This window comes from Rhinichthys klamathensis, unplaced genomic scaffold (assembly GCF_029890125.1).
Source record: "Rhinichthys klamathensis goyatoka isolate OS25496 unplaced genomic scaffold, OSU_Roscu_1.1 h1tg000185l_1, whole genome shotgun sequence".
Taxonomy (NCBI): domain Eukaryota; kingdom Metazoa; phylum Chordata; class Actinopteri; order Cypriniformes; family Leuciscidae; genus Rhinichthys; species Rhinichthys klamathensis.
In genome coordinates, this window is record NW_026606713.1 from 1,258,041 (window position 1) to 1,274,178 (window position 16,138).

Below are 16,138 nucleotides of genomic sequence, written 5' to 3' on the forward strand. Positions count from 1 at the left end.
ATAAGAAGTCTAGAGTCAAATTGCCCAACTAAAGGCAACACTGTTCACCATGATGGTGCCAAAAATTGTACAATGGTACATTTTTACCATCGTTGTGTTTTTAATTGGCTAATACGGAACTTAGTAAATATACAGTAAATTGTAATAAATTACAGCATTTTACTGTAATAATGCTACTATAATCACAGTAGCACTGCTGTATAAATACAGTACTTTATTGTACATTTTTTTTACTGCAAACAGTAAAAATCCTGTATATTGCTGTAAATTTACTGCAATTAGTTGCCAGGAATTTCCTGTAAAATTACAATAAATTGTTAACAGTGTGCAGTTTCTCAGCACAGGTACATTACTGGGCGCTTTGCTGTTTCTTCTGGTTTTGTATTCGCTTTCCTCTGGATTCAGATCTCAGAAAGAGGGGAAAGAGCCACCGGGACCCAAACCTCTGCCGCTGCTGGGGAACCTGCTGACCCTTGACCTCAAGAGACCCTTTGACACCTTTTTTGAGGTGGGAACTTGATATGTTTCAAATGAATAGTAGACTAACATTTCAAGATTTGTTTATAAATGTCTTTCTCTGTGTCCTCCAGCTGTCCAAAACCTACGGAAACATATTCCAAGTGTTTTTGGGTCCCAGAATAATTGTTGTCTTAGTTGGGTACAAAACTGTCAAAGAGGCTCTCGTGAACCATGCAGAAGAGTTCAGCGACCAAAATATTGAACCTGGTTTCAGGATAATGCACAACGAACATGGTAGGATTCTTTGTTGTTGTTTTTTTTCAACTCAACAGAAACATAATGTACAGAACAAACTGTAAATGCTAGACATGTTGAAAAACAAACATGTTGCAAATCCTTTCAGTTCCCCGTGGCCTCTCCAGGCTAATGCAACTGGGTTTAACTACTGAAGTAAAAAAAGCGTGCGCACCCCTGACATATCTATTAATAGCTTCGGAATGGATTACGGTATTAACTCACTTTTTTTTCTATGAAAAGCTGACATTTGTCTGCGTAATAATGAGTAGACTGTGTTAACTTCCGCGAATGATAAGCCTTCTGCATTTGAGTGCAAATCTATAGCATTTTACCGCGAAACAGAGAAATGGTACTTTACCCTATCTAATGATATATAAATCTGTTGGTGTGTGAACCAATCACAGATCAATATAAAACAAACAATGAGGAACGTAAAAAGGGGGATGCTTGGAATAAATCCCACGCGTCTTCCCAGACACAACCTTTTATATACGGTCTTTGGACACAACACATCTGGATTGCTTTGAAGATGACACGTATTTGTACTGGTCAGAGTTCAAACTTAGATTATTTTCAAAGAAAATGAACATGGCCAAACGACTGATGTGCTAATACTGTGCACAGTGCCATCTAGAGGTTGTTTTTGGATGTGTTTGGTAAATTGACAGAAATTGTAAGAAAATGTAAAGGGAACATAAATGTTAATTTTGAGTGGATTATTCTGTTTTTCCAAAAAAAAAAAAAAAAGTATGGTGACTACAGTCACAGAAATGTAAATAGTTATTTTGTTTCTTTATATTTTTTCACCCAGTTTTTTTACAGGGGTTCTAAAGCCTTTGAGGAATCAATATTTGATGTAAAATCCCTTATTCATTATGGTTTACTATTTTTATATAATAAAAAAAAAAAAATTTGAACTTTCGTTTTTGTATTATTTGGTGATATATCACACCAGAACCAGTGTTGGGCAAGTTACTTTTAAAAAGTAATTAGTTACAGTTACTAGTTACTACTTCCAAAAAGTAACTAAATTAGTTACTCAGTTACAAATTTTAAAAGTAACTAGTTACTTAAGAAAGTAACTATTGCGTTACTTTCAAGTAAAATTAAATTTTAAATGCTCAAATGTGACCCCACCTCTACCCCTCTTTAACGGAACTTACAAAATATGTGCATGTTCAATTATTTATGATAAATCTGAATATTATAATGAAATGGACACTTAATACAATACATTATTAACAGAAACATGAAACATTGTACACACATCAAAAAAAAAAAAAATGTTGCTGTGGGACAAAGTGAGACTACACAGCAAAATCCCCAGTGTTAAATTAACACTCTGAGTGTGGACTCATATAAACACTGAAGCAGTGTTAAAGTTAACACTGAAGCAGTGTTAAAGTTAATGAGATAATTAAGTGAATAAGTGAGGGATGATTGAGCATCATTGAAGACACCTGATGATAACAAGCAGAATCACTGAAGGAGAAAACCGTTATCACCATTGTGGTGATCAGTGTTTGCTTTAGTTGGGCTCTTGACCCTTTAATCATTAACTTTAAATTTTGTTTGGCTGCGGTACGTGAGTTATAACAGCCAGATGAACATATAGAAAAGGTGATCTGATGGTGTTGGTTGTGTTTTAACATAATCATTATTTCACAATCATTTGACCTGAATTACTGAACTCATATAGAGCCCAAATTAGGTTTACTTTATCAATTATAGCAGCACTATTCTTGCACAGCATAGTGTTTTAAACTTTTACAAAGTAATCCACAGAATTTTATTTTATACACGTCTCATATAAATTTTTTTTTTTAAAAATAATTTATTTGATACAGTTTTTAGACACAAAGACATCAATAATCAGCCTGTGAATCTCAACAATGGTGACAATTATTAAAGCATGTTGTTGTGCATTCTGGGTGCCACCAATAAAAACTCATTCATGGCTCCAATCATGCATTGCTGCATGAATAAATAATGAGCTTATGTTCAGAAGTGATCTGTTTGTCACCATTGCTGAGATTCATATGCTAATTCTTGATGTCTGTGTGTACCAACATAAATAATTTTTGACGTTTTTTTTTTTTTGATCATTTGGTTTCATTGAAAAGGCTAAAAATATGATGCCATACAAGGACAGTGCTGCTATAATTAATAAAGTAAACCTAACTCAGAAATTGGCCTATACATGAGTTCAGTGATTCAGGTCAAATGATTGTGAAATAATGATTATGTTAAAACACAACCAACACCATCAGATCACCTTTTCTATATGTTCATCTGGCTGTTATAACTCACATACAGCAGCCAAAAAAAATCTGAAGTTAATGATTAAAGGGTCAAGAGCCCAACTAAAGCAAATACTGATCACCATAATGGTGACTTAAAATTACGGTTTTCTCCTTCAGTGATTCTGCTTGTTATCATCAGGTGTCTTCAATGATGCTCAATCATCACTCAATTATTCACTTAATTATCTCATTAACTTTAACACTGCTTCAGTGTTAACTTTAACACTGCTTCAGTGTTTATATGAGTCCACACTCAGAGTGTTAATTTAACACTGGGGATTTTGCTGTGTAGCCTCCAATCAAATGCCATGTAGATATTATGTTTATATAGTGGATCAATGCAAATAACACAATAGATGTTTTGGAACTTTTGATATTTATTGCCCCTCAACAGGCCACAACTGGGCAAAATTAAATTAAGCTTGTTAAGCTCGTCGCCATACCTGTCTCTCATTGACTGACTGGCTTGCTTGTGTTGTTCATTGTGTGTCCTGTCCTGTCTGACTATGCGTTATGATGGGTCGTTCGCAATTCATGAGCGTTAGCCGTTAGTGATGATGGATCGACTTGTTCGCGAATGAGCTTTTGATGGGTTGTTCGCGATTCGCAAATGAGCCGACTCTAAGAGCCGGCTCTTTTAGGTGAACGTCGGGAGCTGGCTCGCATAGCCTATCTGAAGAGCCGACTCTATTTTTTACAAATTTAGCCTATAGAAATTAAATAATTATGTAATAAAAATTTAAATATTATAGTCAAAGTCATTTAAAGAGCCGTTTGTGAGCCAAAAGAGCCGGCTCTTTTCAGTGAGCTGAGTCAAAAGTGCCGAATGCCTACTACTATGCGTGCTTTCGAACACCCGCCCAACTCTACCTCTGATTGGCTTACAATGACATTTTACTCTACCTCAGTCGTCAGCATTTATGCGCTTGTCTCGTGCTCTGCCCACTAACCAAGGAAGAACAGTAAAAAAAAGTATTTGCCTCTCGCTCAGAGATCTAGTTGGTCTGATGAAAAAAAAAAAACCCAGCTTCATCAGTTATAGTAACGCGCCGCATTTTTTGGCAGTAACGGGAACGGCGTTATTAAGATGAGAAGAGTAATCAATTAGATTACTCGTTACTGGAAAAAGTAATGCCGTTAGTAACGGCGTTATTTATAACGCCGTTATTCCCATCACTGACCAGAACACATACAAGTGTCTCAAGAAGTGTATTGTCAATGCCATAGATATCCATAATAAAGGCTAGATGTCTTACGGCGGAGTCTCTATCGTCATCACCGGCGGCCATCTTGTCAAAGGCAAGCTTTCCGGTGGGCTCTGTGGTTCCTGATGTAAGATGAGTGATCAGCACGAACACAAATACTCTTATCTCGTTGAAATCTTGACTGATTTACAAACGGTTTGGTTTCTTACAAACGTTATTAACGTGGCTATAATTCTGGATGATTATTTATTTATACACTTATTATTCAGAAGTATGCAGTGTCATAACTACATCTCTGATGTTTATAACAAACCAAACCGTTTGAAAATCGGTAGAAAATTGAGCAAGTTATGGTTATTTAAAAAGTACATGCACCATTAAAACACAATGTTACGAGTGAGCGAGCTGCCTGTGACAAGATGGCCGCCAGGTGCGCACGTCGACCTCCATTGGCCAGCAGCGCGGACGAGACATCCAGCCTTTATTATGGATATCTATGGTCAATGCATCCACCTTGTAGCCGAGACTCTATAGAATCCATATGACTCTCTTCAATTGACCCTTCCAGAAGCCAAAATATCAACATATGCCAAGTGGACTTAAAACCCCCTTAGACCTTTAAGGGTTAACCATGAAAAATCTAAAAATGCCTTTTTGTTGGCTTGAAAATGTGTGCCGTGTCTTAATCAAGGAGTATATGTGGTTTTGTAAAACCCAACAAGTTCAGCTAACTCATTTCATTTGAGGAAACTGATTACCTAAAACAATTTAAGTTAATTAAAAACAATAGTTATGAGTGCTCTGAACTTATTTTCATTGAGTCACTAAAACAATAATAATTCTGAATACACAATTAAACTTTACACTGCATTTAAATACTAAATAAAGCTTAAACTTCACTTTATTGAGTAAAAACAGTGAAATGACAAACTTTAAATTAACTTAGAGCACCTGCAGTTACTGCTAGCTCACACCATCACACACAAAGTCAAATCCAATGAGTTAAGCTAACTCATTACATTTGATGTAACTGATTACATAAATTCTTTTAAGTTTATAAAAACACAAAAGTTATGAGTACTCTGATTTTTTTCAGTTGAGTGATTAATTAGGTGATTAGTTAAGTGATTAATTAAGTGATGGTTGAGTATTAGAGATGAACACCTGCTGTTAATATTTGGTGACAAAATTGTTTTTTATATATATTTTTAAGTAGCATATACATTTATAAATATACTGTAAAATTTAATTAGTTAGACTTACTTAAACAAGCATACAAACTGATTGCCTTAAAAACAAGTGAAATAGGAATAGTAGTGTGTACTGACAAATTTACATTTGCTGATGGTCATGGTTGAGGAGATTCCCCCTTCCATGTGTAAAGCAATTTGAGTACCCAGAAAATCGCTATATAAATGTAACAAATTATTATTACTATTATTATTATTATGACTGTTAACACATGTCATTACAGTCTGTGAAAAGGGTATAATGTGCAATTGCTTTGTTTTGCTATTTTTGTTTTGTTTTATTTGCTTTAAAAATCATTATTGTTACAAATAAATAACATTTCATTGTTTCCATTGTTTTGTTATGCATGCAGAATATTGAAGTCTTTGTGTGACTCAAGAATTGTCAATTGCAAGATATTTTCACAAATATAGAGGGATTATATCAACCCAATTAAAAGTTTCACAAGTGTTAGCAATAAAATTGTAAAAGATCATCATTCAACAGGAAAAATAAAGTGAATGATTTAGTTAGAAGTTTGGTCACCTTTTAAAGGCAATCACTAAATAGCTGTGATTTTTTGCTGTATCACTGCGTCAATAGGAAGAGAATTACAATAATATAAATTAAGTTGCAGGGAATTAATAACTATAATGGTGAGTTCAAACAAAAACATGTTAGGAAAATCAACATCAATTTATGGAGTTAGCTATGTGATGTTCTCAAATTTTTCACTTGTATTGACAATTCAACATTCAAGATGACTTTGGGAAATGAGTGAGATAACTGCAGAAGTGAGGAAACAAGTTAACCATCTATTAAGAATTGCCCGCCTCAAAACTATTTTTGCTTGACAAAATGGCACTCAAAGCAATAAATGAATCTTAACTTGGGTTTTCTGAGTTAAAAAGTCATAGTATGTGAATAGTACAGATTACTAGATTTTTACAAATAAGGCTCCATTGACAGCTATTAACACTTTGAAGGTCCAAAAAGGTAGGAAAGACATCATTAAAATAGTCCATGTGACTACAGTGGTTCAACCTTAATTTTATGAAGCGATGAGAATACTCGAATACTCGCTCAATGGAGCCCCCCCTGATCGGATTTCATCAAAAATAACTTAATCTGTGTTCTGAAGATGAACGAAGGTCTTACGGGTTTGGAACGGCATGAGGGTGAGTAATTACCGACAGAACTTTCCTTTTTGGGTGAACTTACCCTTTAATACATGCATTTTTTTCTCTGTGTGTACTTGTAGCTTTATAATACATTTCCGTGGCTGGGTCCGTTCCTCAACAGCAAAACGATTATTGTAAGAAATGTGTTGAAAAATAGAGCAGAAATGACGAGGTTGTTCACTGGACTGCTGGAGACTCTGAATCCACACGACCGCAGAGGGTTTGTCGACTCCTTTCTCATCCGCAAACAGAGCGACGAGGTACAGAAATCACCTTGTTCCATAGAAATAGAGGAGAAAATAAAAAGTAATCATCAGCTTTGACCAAGAAACACATTTTTTTGTGCTTTTTGTCCAAAAAATACCAAAAAAATGTGTGGTGTCATTACGATTCTTTTACTGCTCCTGATCGCGTCGGAGCCCGCACAATCTCAAATCGTAAATATCAAACATGTTCTCATGACTCGTGATCGGGGCTGCCTCTGATGTGATACCCGCGATAGCCAATGAGAGCGAGCAAACCTAACCAACCGGATGTTGCGTGCTTCTATAGCTGAAACTTGGCAGCCACAAACAAGCCACGAAAGTGGAGTACTGAGAAATTCCCATAAAAAAAAAATTCACCAGGAGAACCAGCCGACGACGTTGATCGTCCTCCGATTGTTTTTCTTCTCAAGTCACGTTTGATCCATGAGATATCGTCTCACTGTGAAAATGTTACTACAATCGACAGGTGTGTGGTCTCAAGATGAATGCGGTCCGGGACGAATTTTCGATTGTGTGCATTCGGAAGATTATAATGTTAAAAATCGGTTGAAACTGCCATTATGTCTGTGGTCTCCCACAGTTTTAAAATCGGTTAAGATTTGAAAGTCGTCTAGTCAGTGCTTACATTATTTAAAAAAAAAATTCTCTAACAAAGGTATGGCTCATGGTTAGTTCATGTTAATGCTAACTAACTAACATCAACTATTGGGATCTTATTGTAAATTGTTACTATCACATTTTGTCTGAGTTTCAGTTGTATTCTTATTAGTTTTGTTTCCTGTTCTGTTTCCTTTTTTAGCTTTTGTTACCATGGTCATTCATTGTTTGATTAATGCACTGCACCTGATTCTCGTTTCATGTCTTGCTTTGGTTAGTATCTACTGAGCCTCTTTTTGCTTGTCAGCAATCCTGTAAGAAGGACTCATACTTTCACGATGGGAATCTAATGATGACTGTGACAGATCTGTTTATCGCTGGTACTGACACGGCAGGATCGACTCTGCGCTGGGGTTTGATGCTCATGGCCAAATACCCTCATATACAGGGTAAAAAACACAGTAAATCCAAGAGTTTTTCTCAATGCTGAATCCAATGTTGTCCATAGGAACAAGCATACGTTGCATTTGTGTGCAGATCGAGTTCATGAGGAGATTGACAGAGTGATCGGTGGACGTCAGCCAGTGGTGGAAGATAGAAAGAAATTACCGTACACAGACGCTGTGATTGAGCCAGAGACTGGCTGATATTGTTCCCTTGGCTCTGCCGCATATAACCAGCTGTGATGTTCACTTCAATGGATACTTCATCAAGAAGGTCAGTCAGAAGAATAAATATTTAGGCCTAAAAACGAGACCATGTGCATCTTGAACATTTTCTTTTCTCCATTTTCTAGGGTACCACTGTAGTTCCTCTGCTGACGTCTGTTTTGAAGGATCCAAGCGAATGGGAGAAACCGAACAGCTTTTACCCAGAACACTTCCTAGATGAGAAGGGCCAGTTTGTCAAGAGAGATGCTTTCATGCCCTTTTCTGCAGGTATACGCTGTAAGAAAAAATAATGTGGACGTCGAAGATCTCAAAAATGAAGTTTATTACAGCATAGCAGTGGCAAGGGACACGAAGCACCTTGGGTTCACCGGCGTCCAAATGAACCCCGAAATCATCTCAGCTCAAACATTTTATACTGTATTCCATTCGTCTTCCCCCTCAGCATGTAAATGAAGTACAAGAGTCAGCCCATTTCCCCAATCCTGATCTCATCAACATAACAGTCTCATTCACATCTTGATGATAATCCAATCAGCCCAACTGATTCTTTTAACTTACAATAGGGAGAACAGGACTGGCAGAACTCTCATGCTTAACAGGTGACATCATCATCATCACAACTCCAAAGTGCAAAACACAATGTACATCACTTCAATGTAGAACGGTCAAATGTTAAGGTGATAACTTTTATTTTAAGTCCCTGTAATCAAGATGGTTCTTGATTGCCTGCTGTCGCTCCCATGCTATAGGTGATAACCGTGACTCTGTGCATATTACTTACATATTACTGAGATTGGAATGAATTGTCTCTTATGATAAATAAGCTCTTTTAGTGAAGGAACATTGACAATATATATTGGAGTGGAAGTTGGATCGGAGCAGACTATATTTTCTTACAGTCCCCCCTTTGATGCTCTTGGCCCATAAGAAGCATCACATCCACTCCCTTTTCATAGATAACACCTCCCTTCCCTGGTGGGCAGGTGCCCAGTGGCGGTGAAGCCCTGGCTTAGGTTGTCCCCCTATGGCCATCGGAGAATCTTACCCGTCGTTGGGTCGACACCTCGTGCACACTGGTTACAGCTCTACTTCACTTGAGCAGAATTATCATAGTTTGCGTTAAGAAATTATTATTATTATTATTTTTTTTTTTTTTAGGGTTTGAAAGACGTAATCAAGAACCATCACATCCAACGGGAACGTCCAATATTGATCATAGAATTATCTTCAATCTGATGTTTCAACATGGAACACGTACAGCATAACAAAATGCACTGACCGATTATAAAAATGATACACAAACAGCAGTTTTAAAGGTCATGCATTTGTTATTTGCATAACTCAAACAATCAATAGACAGTATAATGTGTGTGTGTGTGTGTGTGTGTGTGTGGTTTTTCATTTTGTCATGTGTTTTGTGTCCATTTTCTCAGTGTGGACATCCTTTATCCACTTGTTTTTTCTCTATGTGGAAAGACTGCTGTCCGTAGTCTGCAATGGTTTGTTTCTGAAATCTCCTCTTATTTCTCTTCTCATTGTCCATTCTTTTCCACTTGGATCATAAGTCCTTCTAGAAGAAGCAGTCACTGGTGTTGTTCGAGTCTGTGCCTCTTCATCAGTTCCATCCATCCCATGGTGGGTCTCAGGGTCTTGCATATCTGTAAATCTCTGTATTCTGTTCTTTTTCTTGAGAAAATCCCCTGGCTCCACTGGTTCTACTTCCTTCTCGTCCTTCAAACGACCATATCATCTTTCTCCGGGAGGTTACACATTTCAGACAAACATCTCAATGCTTATATCTGAAACAATGATCAAAAGAAGAGGTTGCCCCCCTTTCCGCCACAATCATCTTTTCACATTCAAACATGAAAGTCACAGAATTTTCATCTCAAAACATCAAACATTAGTAATGTTCTTAAAAAATAATTCCTAAGCATAATGCCATTAAAACATTTATTATAAATTACAACTACATATCAATGCTAATAAAACATGTTTCATAAATCATAAAGAATCACCCCCCTTTTGATAGTAAACCTTTTTCTAAAATGTGTTACTATCATAAAACTAATTCTAATTTGCATCAGCATCTGCTTGTGACTGAGCTACAGTCATGTTGCTCGTGCAGTGATATGTTTGACAATGTGTGAATCGCTTCTTCTTTATTTCCTTTCAACAGTGCCAACTGGGTTTCTAAATTGACTATTTTCTTAAGCAAACCACGATAGCCCATCTTTCTTTTGTGTGAAAAGTGATACTGTCCTGCCTTGTGCCCCATCATTCCACAAGCAAAACAAACAACTTCCTGATCTTCCTTTCTTTTCTACAAACAGTGCCTTGCAATGTGACCATCCTTTCCACATGCATGACAGACAAATCTTTGAACAGGTCTCTCATTGTCTTGACAATGTCTAGCAATGTGACCAGCTTTTCCACATCCATAGCAAAGAATAACACCTTCTGAATTTATTTTTGCAAATCTCTTTGGTCCATGATGGGAACCATTAGATAATGTAGAACATTCTCTCCCACCTAAGGCTGCAACTGGATGTCTAGATGTGGCAGTTTTCATTTGAATATTTGTATTAGCATTATTGTTGTAAAACTGTGTCATTTTACCAATAATGTCATTATATTCAGAGAGTGGTGTCACAAGCATTGTCACAGCAGACCGGGTGAGTGGGTCACATTTGTTAATCAAGGCAGACTTGAAACTGACATCATTCTTAGTAATATCGGGATTGCCACTGAAAGTTTTAAACATCTCCAATAATCATTCTGAAAATGCTGCTGGATGCTCCCCTTTCCTCATGTGCATTTCAGATATTTTATCCCAATTAACTGACATCACACCTAAGACTTCAAGCAGTGCCTTTTTCCTCTCTGACTTATTAGCCTTTCTGTCCTTTACTTTCTGAATTAAGGCTCCAGACAAAGTGTCAGGCAAGCACATTCTCAACAAAACGCATGCATCACCATCTGTTAAATTGTAAACTTCAGCATATTCCTCCAAGTTTTTCAGAAAATCTAATGGATCTTGTTTGGCAGGATCAAATTTACCAATATTCTTGATCACAGTTTCTAGTCCAGTTGGATTAAATCCTCGGACTATGGTAGAGGTCATTGGTTCTTCCCTTCCTTCACTAGCACGCATAGTCGTAGTAGTATGGACTGGTGCCATGGGAAATTTTTCCCAACCCTCAGTGCTGTCTTCTTGCAAATCTGGCATTTCTGGAACTGGGTCACACAATGTGACACCTAACAATGTCTTACTACGGTTTTTCTCAGTTGTGCCATTCTTTATCATAAACTGACAAGCCGCCTTTGCTTCCTCCAAATTGTTGGACAATGTTTCCACAGATGATTTAAGCAAACTATTGTTAGTTCTAAGAAGTGCGATCTCATTCTGCATCTTGACCTTTTCTTCTTTCCATATCGTTTCACTAGCCAGGTAATTTTTTGTAGAAATTACCCCAACACTGAGTCGCTCATTTTCAGCCTCTAACTCATCTAGTCTCCTCCTCGTTACTTTGTATGAAGCAAAAAGTGCTTGAAGCGCATTAGCAATTTTCCCATTTTTGTTCTTAGGCATTTTGGGATCATTTTCAAACTTAGAGATAGCCCACTTGTACGGTTTGTCAACAATATTCTCTATTCCGTCAAACATTCCCTGAGAACCGTGTTTAGCGATGTATTTAACAATAATTTCTTCCATTTTCAAAAGTCTTATCGGGCTTTAGAGTATCTCGTGATCTAATAGTTATTCACAAAGTCTGATTTTAAATAACTACACGTTATCTAGTTCCTTTAAGATATCCGTCTAATTCTTCACAGCTTCAGTAGGCCTACTTCGGACGCAAATTGACAAAATAGCCACACTATCTGAGGCTTCTAAACTTAACCATGGCCACAATCCATTTGACCTTAAATTTCACTACACAAAACAGTTTTAAAAAAACACTGTACAAAACCAAACTACGTCGGGTTTTATGTTATTTTCTTAAAACAGTTTACTTATCCACAGTACTTCGGGCTTAAACAATATCAAATTTCAAGCCACAGTACGTCGGGCAAAACCACACTGCTTCGGGTTCTTGTTTTAAATTCCACAGAGCCGTAAAGTGTCAGACTCACTATTCTACACTATAAAACACAATCGTTGTGCAATAATTCTGTGACCACACTGCGTCGGGTCTTATTCACTTACTTTAGAATTTCCTCAGAATTATAGCAACTTCACAATCGGTTTCAAGTACATTAGAAACATACACATTTGTTTCAGTTACTTTAGAAACAACTGATCTAATATAATTCTGCCACCACACTACTTCGGGTTGATTCACTTACTTTAGAATCTCAACAGAATTATAAGAGACCGACACCAAGTTTCAGTTACTTTAGAAACTTTACACTTAAGCACTTTGTTTCAACTACTTTAGAAACAACAATTCCAATACAACTCTGTCACCACACTACTTCGGGCTGATTCAGTTCCGTTAGAATCTTAAACAAAATCGTACAGAATAGGCTTAACAACTCCTCCTGCTAAGACTGAATAAACCAAATTCTCTTCTGTCCTTAAATTTTCCTTTTCTAGATTTTTTTAAACGAGGGGTTTCCTGACAAAAAACAGCATAAATGAAAGAAAACAGCTTTTTCTTACCTTTCCCCACTTTTTGTTGGAAACTCCTGGAAGGGTGGCTCGCCAATGTAAGAAAAAATAATGTGGACGTCGAAGATCTCAAAAATGAAGTTTATTACAGCATAGCAGTGGCAAGATACACGGAGCACCTTCACCGGCGTCAAAATGAACCCCGAAATCATCTCAGCTCAAACATTTTATACTGTATTCCATTCGTCTTCCCCCTCAGCATGTAAATGAAGTACAAGAGTCAGCCCATTTCCCCAATCCTGATCTCATCAACATAACAGTCTCATTCACATCTTGATGATAATCCAATCAGCCCAACTGATTCTTTTAACTTACAATAGGGAGAACAGGACTGGCAGAACTCTCATGCTTAACAGGTGACATCATCATCATCACAACTCCAAAGTGCAAAACACAATGTACATCACTTCAATGTAGAACGGTCAAATGTTAAGGTGATAACTTTTATTTTAAGTCCCTGTAATCAAGATGGTTCTTGATTGCCTGCTGTCGCTCCCATGCTATAGGTGATAACCGTGACTCTGTGCATATTACTTACATATTACTGAGATTGGAATGAATTGTCTCTTATGATAAATAAGCTCTTTTAGTGAAGGAACATTGACAATATATATTGGAGTGGAAGTTGGATCGGAGCAGACTATATTTTCTTACAACGCTCAACTCTAAACACCCAGTGTTTTGAAGAAATAAACATTTGATTTGGAATTTAAAACAGTGTGTCTGTCTCTCTCTCTCTCTCTCTCTCTCTCTCTCTCTCTCTCTCTCTCTCTCTCTCTCTCTCTCTCTCTCTCTCTCTCTCTCTCTCTCTCTCTCTCTCTCTCTCTCTCTCTCTCTCTCTCTCTCAGGCCGAAGGGTTTGTTTGGGAGAGAGTTTGGCCAGGATGGAGCTCTTCCTGTTCTTCACTTCCCTCCTTCAGAGCTACCGCTTCATAACTCCACCTGGAGTGTCTGGAGATGATCTGGATCTCAGAGGAATAGTCGGAATCACGTTGAATCCGTCCCCTCACAAGCTGTGTGCGATCAGACGCTCCTGATACTGGACAATCCAAACAGAAACAAGATATTTTACCTCAGTTTAAATAAGACCTGACATGATTTTACTTGTTCTGATTAAATTCACAAAATGAATGCGAATAACTCCACAAACCAAAATTACTTCTAACTTTTTTTATTGCATAAAACATCTTGAGCAGCAGGTGCATATTGTGTTTGTTAATTTTTTTTTAATGGTACAATTTTGTAGTAAAAAAGATAATAACAAAATGGTGTTGTTTTCACACAAAACGTAGCTTAAACAAGATTACTTGAGAGACACAACTATAAGATTAAAGTTTAAATAATAAAACATGTGAATGAGATAATAAACACATTTTCTAAAAATAATCTTTTTGGTTAATATAATTTTGCTTCTCACTTATATTCTCACTTATGCAGAAAAATGGTTCCCTTTCAAAGTGGAACTTCAATGCTGTATCTTGGTGTTTATGCTATTGGGAACACTCATAGGGTCTTCAGGAGCCGTTTTTTTGTAGTGCGTGTTGAGAAGACGAATCATGTTGAGCAGCAAGGGTTTTATAAAGTGCATGCCTCTGTGTCCTCGATTTATGACACCTGAGGACACCCAAGATCTTTGGTTTGTCTGCTTGGGAGTGGGGGCACATTCAGCTCTTGAGGGGGCTAGATACATTCACTGCATCTGCACCTCGCGGGTCGGCTCCGGCGGCTACCGAGGCAGTATGGCGGATCTGATCGTGGGGCCAGCAGGTTGAGCTGGCAGAGGAATTTGAGAAAGGGGTTTCACTTTCTCAATCCTCCTTTTAGATCCGGAGGCCTGCTCTATGGGATCTTCTGATTCATGGAGAGCATTTTGCTGGCATCGTCCAGCTCTGAGGGGCTTGATGTAGTTGGAGAGTGCGAAGAGAGAGAATCTGCTGAGCACTCTCCTTCCATGATCACTTCCTCACAAACTACATTTCCCATAATTCACTGCCCGGATTCATCAGCACTCATTTCATTCACATGTGTCTTATCACCTTGTTTCTCTCATACCATAAATACCTGGTTTTTTCACATTCACTCAGCGCGAAGTATTGCTTTCCCAGTGAACTATTCTGAGCGTTTGTACCCTGTGTTTGTTTACCTGCTACGACTTTATCTGGACCTTACCTCTCGTTGTCTGCTGCCTGCCTGCCTTACTCTCTGCCTGTACTCTGATTGTTTCGCCGCCTGCCCCGACCCTTTGCCTGTTCTTGGACTCTGATTGTGTGTATCCTCCTCTGCTTATATCGCTGGTATTCGACCCTTGCCTCTCTGACCCTGTTATTTAATAAAGCCTGCAAATTGTTCTCTCCTCTTCCACTGCTTCATTACACATATGCCCTGACATTTATTATTATGAAGTGCTTTGATAGACTTTTATTGATATTGTCGCACATCAAAGCTAGTATACCTAAGGATCTGGACAGTCATCAATTAGCGTTGGGTGAACAGATGTACAGATGATGCTGTCATAATTGCACTTCACACAGCTCTGACACATTTGGAGCAGCCGAGCAGTTATATGTTAGGATGCTGTTTATTGATTTTAGTTCTGCTTTTAACACTGTAATTTCTTTCAAACTTGTATGTAAATTATGTAATTTGGGAATAGATGCAGCACTTTGCTCATGGATTATGGACTTTCTTACCAAAAGGTCCCAGAATAACAAAATAGGTGGTGGCACCTGTTCAACTCTCACAGGGGTGCGTGCTCAGTCCAGCATTATTTCCACTCTTCACTCCTGACTGCACTCCAATCGATTCTTCCAACTCCATAGTTAAGTTTGCTGATGACACTACCATTGTGGGCCTTATTTCAGAAAATGAAGAAACAGCCTACAGAGAAGGATGTACAACATAGCCCCTTTATCACAGGCGCTTCCTGAGATTCTTGTTCGAAGGTATTGAGCTCCTCATCCGTTCACGAAAAGTATGAACGTAGGGCTTTCCCTTTTGAGACTCAGTGGGGAGCGCCTTTCTGGACTACCTCAACAACTAATGCATTCATAGCAAAACCTTCTGTGTTCTGCGTCTTTTCAGTATGCGGTGGTTTCAGCTGTCTGCCCTATTATTGTGCTTGAGGACTTGGCTCGTCCCGCGGATTTATGCCGGACGCTGTGATTGTCTGTATAACCTGCGTGTAACAGCTGGTTTGATGTTGTATGCACCAATACACTTGTTGCTTCATTATTAGCACTACCTGTGTGACATAAATCT

General features: G+C 37.9%; 1 pseudogene; it reads left to right on the forward strand.

The window, feature by feature from the left end:
- Positions 1-316: 316 nt before the first annotated feature.
- LOC130095118 (cytochrome P450 2K1-like) lies at positions 317-13,927 on the forward strand (annotated as a pseudogene).
- Positions 13,928-16,138: the final 2,211 nt, after the last annotated feature.